Genomic DNA, 8420 nt, shown 5'->3' with positions numbered 1-8420 from the left:
CAAAATGCGGGAAATATGTTACTAATTTTTCCGTTGCGGTTTCCAACTGTCTGCCGTTGGATGGATGCCATTCTGCGAGTGTTCTGGTGGAAGCAGTACTAACACAAGAAAAAACGAAGTAAACATTTTTGTCATGGTATTCCGGTCCAACCAAAGGATTCAGAATCTACTACACGTGATAAACCATGCTCCTATATTCGTTGCTACTGTATTGGACGTCGTTGTCATTGCTCGCCAAAGAGCTTTAGTTCTGTTTGGTCTTTTTGGCGGTTTTAATTATGCGAATTACTTATAATTAGTTTTCCATTATGGTTTCATCGTCACTCTCACTTTCGGCTTGCGTACGTCACCGGAACGTAAAGTTAGCTTAATGAAAAGTTATTGAAGCGTTAAGCGGCGCTGGCTGTTAAGGGGTTGGTTGGCATTTTCCGTCATGGTTGTTTACTGTTTTGCTTTCATCTCAACTGCTCCTTCCGGGTTTGCTAAGGTCCGATGCAGGCTCAATGGTTTGTTTTCTATTTTCTCTTGCAGTGTTCTCATTTTTTGTGTTATGTCTTTGATTTAGCAAAGATCGTGTTATGGTAGAACAGAGTGATGAATTATGCAGCATTTTAGCAATGTGCTTAAACCCGTTCACACATACGTTTCACTATGTACCTCGATCGTATATTATTTTGAAGGACTGAAAGCACTATCTTTCTTTAGTGTACCTCCGTGCGAGATTCCAAATAAAATGTTTATTTTCAGTGGGAGGAATACATTAAAATACATTATTCTGGTTGAATGTAAACATACCTGTATTTTAAAGTGGTCAGAACTGTATGGTGAGTTATGGCAAAATAAAAGTTTTTTCTGTCTTCAGATCTCGAATTCTTGTGACACTAATTAAACAAAGTGTTGTTTAAAATCGAACGATTAAGAATGTTTTATTCCCTATCGTCATATTTAATCATTAGGTCCACATCAATGTACAAAATCAAGGAATTTAAAAATCATTTCCATTTATCGATTCGATCCCACGACGCTGATGGTTAAACCTTAAGCCAAAAACAAAGTAATTTTAATTTAAATTGATTTTTCTTTCGATGCCCATTGAACAAGAATATGTATAACAAAAGCTGTATAAGTATAATCTCTTGAGTTGCCGGTGACTTCTAAGCCCTCCACAAAGTAATTTTCGGTAGATTTTCGAGAAAAGTTGTCGACGTTTCGTTTGCTTTCATTTGCCAATGGTTCACAATTTCAAACAGACATCACCTCCTAACACCTAGCTTCGTTAAAACGAGCCCTTAAGCTATCGATTTCGATTTGGCAACGCTCCATATTGCTCGGTCGTTTACAACAACACAAAGACCAACTTCATGCTGGCGTTCCTATCTTCATTTCTGATAATGCTTTTCCAATGCACTACCACAAAAAGTCCTTTCGAGGAAGAACATAGAACGGAAACGGCAAGGAAGAGAAGCTTTTTCTGGTACGTGTGCATGCTAAGCTTAAATCACAGATCCTTAAAGAATAATTTGTTTCATAATGGGATCAACAGTCACATGCACGGTCTTACTCCATATTTGCTACCTTATTTCGAATGCGCACACATTTGCTGCACTCAAAAACTAGTTGCAGGCTAGCACGAAAAAGCATTTTAGCTGGTGAACTAAGAGCTGCTGTTCTATCTGTACTCGACATGAGGACACTTCAAATACGGTCACCACAGCGAAAGCAAAGCAAAGACGTTGGTTAAGCTGGAGAAGACAAGCGATGTCCAAAAGTATTTAAAGAAACCTAAGTCCACACCATGAAAGGATTAGTTCTATACGGACACATGCATTTTCTGGAGATTTTCTAGTGCTGGAATCCGTTTCTGAACTAATGCATTGAACGAAAATATTCAAGTGGAAGTTATCATCTTTTCTAGTTAGTAAAATAATAGTTTCAACTAAAAACTCACTACAATAGCTGTTTACGAATTCTCGCGATAGATTTTTCATAATGTATTATAGAAAATTTGTAATTCAATATTATAAAACATGGAATGAAGATAACATTGAACGTACTGAAAATAGGCCTATGAGCGACTGAACAACTTGCACAAGAATCTGTGGTCATTTGCCACGAATGTTCTACTTCAGCAAGACCAACCCTTGTTTCCGTATCCTTCTTTCCACTTCCAGCACTCTCATTATGAGGAACAAAATAATTCAGCAACAACTCACACGAACTTCTACGAAAAGATGTGCAGAAGCGAAAACGAATCATTTTGGCGAAGAAAAAGGTCATAATTTGTTTCACAATTCGTCAGATACAGCTCGAAAGTTTTCGCCAACAATGAGAAGACTGTAGAAGAAAACGTAAAAATGAATCATTGAATGGAAAATCGAAACAGATAAAACTGAAGATACTATGACCGACCCAAAAACAAGCGAAAGAAATTGAGAAATGGCTGATTGGAAAAAATGGAAAAAAAAACTTTCATAAGCAAACTGGATGCTCTTCTAGAGAAGTCTTCTAGACGTTATCTTCATAACGTTCGAGGCAGAATGAGAATGGAAAGTAACGAATCGAGCCTTTTCCGAAGGTTTCAGTTTATATCATCTCATTCTTGCCAAGAAAGCTGAAGCTAATCTAAACAATACTTCACAATTCATCGTAAAAATTAGGTTTCGATCGTTTATTTTCGAAAACTTTGCCAGAAACGGGAACAGAAAGGAGTGATTACACACAGTCTAGGTATTGAATTGTTTAAAAAAAGAGAATTGTATAGCTCACTTTCTTTACTCGTATTCGTTTTGCTTCTTTCTTTATACGTACAACCTGAAATTGCAAAGGTTAGTAAAGACTTTCCAGAAACAAGAAGTAAAGTTTCTATTATTTAAAACATTAAAATCAGACACAAACATTGTGAGAAAAAAATAGACACGAATGTAACGAAATGACAAAACAGAACAGATATTGCCATTCAATACTAAATTTAAATTAACTCCTATCTTCTTTAGTTTACTAATAATGTTTCTGACTAGGTTTTAAGGCGTCGTCGATAACCTAAAAAATTAAGCTTAAACCTTAATTTTAGTTACCAAATTACAAAATACTATTAAAAAGTGAAGCTTTAAGTCATTCATCAAAACAACAAATAACTCATCATCGCTGGAATTAATATTGGTTTTGAACCTTAAATATGTTTAAATTTCTATCAATTATTTATTAACGATTAAAAGTTGAACAAGCAGCAAATTCAATGTTACATTTTTGATTCATCTTGTCCTTGTATCGACATTAAAAACTCCCATAGCACAATGGTTTACGATTTTCGCAACGTTATCATAAAATCAAGATAAGAATTGGGATGAGTTTTCTCGAAGCCAATGTGTCGGAGCCCCTTCCAAGGTTTCACGGTACAACGCTCCATCGATCGTCTAAATGTTCATGTTTTACATTACAACATTTTATGTGTTTTCATTATTACAAGAAACCGCGCATCTTGTAATGCGGAAGAGCGGAAAAGAATACCATCGTCATTTATGACCAGAGTCGTCGTTTATGTTTATAACACCGCGGTCGCCAAAGACAAGAGTTTACGATCTCACACGACCGCATATAAAACCTCAAAGGCTTACCTTCACGGGGTTCGTGCGGTCGATTCGGTCTCCAAGGGAGTATCCGTTACTCTTAAAGCAAAATCGATTGTATGCGTAATGTTGCCGTTGCATATTCAACGTCACCCAAAATTATATGCACTCTTGGGAACTATCAGTAATATGATTCGGCGGAACACTAATTAGTTCATCCAACATAGGTTATTAGCCGAGGTTCGTGTTCGAATTTCCGCTCATGCTGCAGAGTCTACCCAATGTGTTAAATTATGCACATGGAAGCCAACACACTCGCTTATATGAGAGGAAGCTTCGATGTACCGAAAACAATGCATCTCCGGTGCGTTTGGCAGCAAAGTAGTGATTTGGCCCTTTCATTTTGGCCCAGTGCCAGAATTAGTGGCTGTTCTTGAATAAGTGGATCAATAGCTGGGATGTTAAGTTAAGGCTTCCAATTTTCAGAGAATGGCCGGTGGCTATAGTGACTTAAACAAGCAAACATGTCTGCATTAGCAACGAAAGTAACAGAACTGTAACAGGAGTCTTTTCGTACAATTCCCACTGATTAACCAACCTATTGAAGTCGACCTACCTCAATAACGCAAGCACAGAAAACATCTACTCAAATTCATGCTAGGCAAGTAAATTATATGGCATTTAATAGATCCGCGGTAAACCAAACACTTCGCGGTGTAAAGGAGTGCCAGACAGTTTCCGATTGTACAGTTGCAGCCAGGTACGGTTAAACATAATTTATGCTCGCTGCATTCCAACACATTCTCGTCCCAAAATTTCGTGGTACCATTGTGTGCCGGAACAACGTGAAACGTATTCCATCCAGCAATGCCAAGTGCACACGAAAGGGACGGATAAATTGATATTAATTTCTCCCCGACATGCAAATTGGCATCCGATACGCATTCAACATCCGCCCGCCATCATTTCCCCGGTCTAGAATTACGCCTCAATTCACCATGGCAGGGTGCGACTCTCGAATAACTTGCATTAGCGAAATTAAGCATCCCTTCGTAATAATTATGGATCCTACCAACATTAACCCTCTTCCTATAGAAGTTTAAGGAAGCCCTCTGCAATTTGAAACAAATCACTCATTATATTTCTATGATCTGAGCTGATGTTCGTTTTAAAGTCTGCATGAAATTGCTACAAAAAGGAGATTTCATATTGCTCATCAATTTCCTAAGTATTATAATTGTATTCATTTCTTTGTTCTTGGATAAATCGAAAATCAAAGTCACCCTAGCCCCAAAGAATGTGTTACTTTCGAAACATAACTCTTCGATTGACCTTCTCCTTAGCAGCAGTTGACATTTTGGCAATCGATCGATCTTCTAGCTCTTCTGAAACATCAACAATCTGGACTTGGTATCGGCATGTGCACTGCGGAATTAAACTTTGCTCCAGCGATACGAAATGTTTCCACCGCAAGCATTCTGCACCTTCGCGTACCCTCTCAGCACCAAAAATGAATCGATTGGTTGGGGTTGGAGCTCCATCTGCTAATGGGCTAGAATTTGGAATTTGCATGCAGCTCCGATCGATAGCGCCCGCCTCGAAATACTCGTGGATGGTATCGAGTGTCGAAAAATTGTTCACGTACCAGCTGCCAGATCACGACTCACCCGATTCGCATGTCTGGAGCTAGTCGATACCATCGGAACAGTCAAGGCGAGAAGAAACAAACCACATTCCTAAATGAAACAATCCAATCTATGAAAGTTCGACCTACTCGGAAAGATTGCTACCTATCGATAGCACGTAACCTCCTTCGGTGAATTTCTTGTGCTCGAGCACACTTCATATGTCTAATGAAATTTCAATTTCAATCACCTTTACACACCTATCAACTGTTTACAACCATGTTTTCTGCTACATTTTACATAAATGATTCACAATAAGACTTTAAAAATCAAATCAAGGGTTTGTGAACCCCTTGTGAACTCAGAACTTTTTATTGAGGGTTTGTATGATAGATAGTGAGCTTGATGAATCTTTCGAATAGAGTCAATAATGTGAATCTTTCCAAGACTCAAATGTTTCAGCTTAAAAATCAGAATTAAACATCAAAACCATTTATTCACTTAAGACTCTAAATCAGATTTTCCCGACACTGTTTGAATCAATCGGTAAATTAAATATCTTGATTTAATTATTGATTTAATTGAAATATTCGATTCTAGATCGTTTAAATATAATATAGATAAAGTTTTTGTGCAGTGAACCAATGAAAACTCTTAGTTAAATTATGACACAGAAACGTAGGTAATAGTTGTCGTAGAATGATGATAAGTGATTGACTATGAGAAGGAAGGTTAAACCATAAAAAATCAGGCTCCTTTTGATTATGACAGGACGTTGCTGTTAAAAGTGTATATACGATCCACAAAAACCTATAGTTTGCATAATTGAGGTAAGAGTTAGAAAGACGCACAATGAGTTTATGGAATAACATTATAAATTAAATATCTAATGCATGCTTTTCAGTAATTCTGAGAAACTGTTACTACTTGTTAGCTTATTAAAATTAAGCAAATTTCTAAATATCAACAACATTTAATACACGGTTTAACTTTATAAAATTACAGTAACTTATAAATTTAAGTACTAGTACATGAGCACGCTTTACAAACCAATTATCAAACATGTACGTCTAATTCCCATGTGTCAGTTCATGTAAAACTATTGCACGTAATAAAGTTTCCTAATTAGTGGGTATGCATTAAGAACCCAAAAATTGCACACATTGTGTTGACGACTACTATGAACCGGCATCGAAATCAAACCTGACATAATTAGGTCCAGCAACGAAACGCAAATATTGCTGACTCTGTTAACGCAATTATTGTCGAATTATGAAGGCTAAAAGTCGCGTTAGCATCAGCGGTATGAGTTCGACGCCCCATAAATACATTGTACTGTACGTTTGCTGGACTTGACAGACAGACACCGTATGCGTGATGATCGCTTTCACATTCAACTCAATTACGATTTGTCAACATGGATATCATCCTACACTGCATTCGTTTTGGCGTCCCGATGATTTTGCTGCAACGACGTTAGGGCGTTGAACTAGCTGCAGCAGGTTGGAACACACAATAAATTAGGACAAGTGGTCCTTGACTCCTTCATTCACATGAAAACCGCGGTTATTCAACGGTGCGTTAGTTGGTGCAATGGTTGAACATGCGGGTTGATACCACACGCCGAATTTAAGGATGAGAATACACGTGAACATGCAATGGTAAATGCAATCATGCACACTTGACCAAACATAATAATATTATTGATATCGATAACCCACTCGATAAACGATAGCGTCAGACGACAGATACATCCTTGATTACTGGTGTTGTGTAAATAATTTTAGGTGCAAAGTTTTACTGTAGTAAATTGTTTGATAAACTGTGATAGTTTCATTCAAAAAATATTCTCCTAAAATCGAAAAAAATACCAAAATGACTGCTGTACTCATAAACTAGATGCCCTGACTCATTGCGGGGTACTAAACTTAATAGAAAATTTTTAGACAGAATCAAATATATTAGATATCAGAACATAGAGTAGTTACAGTTTTTAAATACATAAGATTGTTAAAGTTGTTTTTACAAGATATATGTCCAGATATATAAAACAAGCATGATGATATAAACCAAACAAACAAAAAAAGAGTTAAAAGTTTTGTAGACATGTAAAGTTGTGAAAAACATAGATATATCAGGCAAATACTTCATTGAAAGCACTAAAAAATCAACATTTTTTCAAATAGCAGTTGCAACGGAAACAAAATTTAAATGAAATTGAAAACAATTCTTCTTGGTTTGCTCATGCGCTGGACACTCTTGTAGTAAAGGTGAGCGTGTAAGCAATCTCGCGTAGTATATATTCTATCCATAATCATCTACGAACCCCTGTTTCGCGTGGCTCGTTAACCTACCGGAGGCGGAAACCCTCGTCCGGAACGGAAACAAGAGCTTGTGTATGTAACAGGGAAATGTGGCAAACACGCATAAGCAAATGGTGATAAATTTATACGGCCAGTGGGCGTTACGCTTGCAACTAGGAGGCTACTTTGAGGTTTTGGTCGCTATTCGTACTAAAATGTAGCCTTCATACTTCCAAATAACTTTAATTTCCTGCGTAAAGATCCTACCGGAATCTGTGAAAAAGTATTAATACGAAAAGGAAAAGTTAAGGTACTACCTGTGGTATGATGGTATGGTGGTGGAGCTACCTGGAAAATGTAATTGGTTGTTACATCTTAATTCAAAAGAGTGTATTTCTTTAATATTTTATTCCATAAATTAATTCAATAACATCAAAGGTTCTTAATAATCATATTGCAAAAATTTAGGCTTTCTACAACGAGTGCAATGGTATTGGGTAAAGGTATTTACCATCAATGTCTATTGCAGGGCAATTGTTTCGAAAAAAATAAACATTCTGGTCCATGTTCATGTTGGCATCGTATACCAAACATACCTTAGACGGGTTGTGTGTGCTTTCTATTTTTCCAAAACTTATCGAGTCGAATGTAAATTATTGCCCGGCATCAGCTGCGGATCAAACGGTAGACGGAGTAGGCGATCGCCTAGGGCCTCGCCGTTTTGGGGGCCCTAAAAAATTTGTGCCGATTGCGCGATTTTACAAAATTTCACAACAGAGTTAATTTATAGCAAAAAAAAATTAAAAGGTAAAACATTGATCAAAAATATCTTCCTTGGTTACATAAAACATTTGTTTATATGTGATAAATTAAATGCAGAGAAGAATATCGACTTTGTGACTTTAAATAATAAACGAAATTGCACC

The sequence above is a fragment of the Anopheles moucheti genome, chromosome 3 (assembly GCF_943734755.1).
Source record: "Anopheles moucheti chromosome 3, idAnoMoucSN_F20_07, whole genome shotgun sequence".
Classification (NCBI taxonomy): domain Eukaryota; kingdom Metazoa; phylum Arthropoda; class Insecta; order Diptera; family Culicidae; genus Anopheles; species Anopheles moucheti.
Note: the sequence above shows the minus strand (reverse complement) of the source record.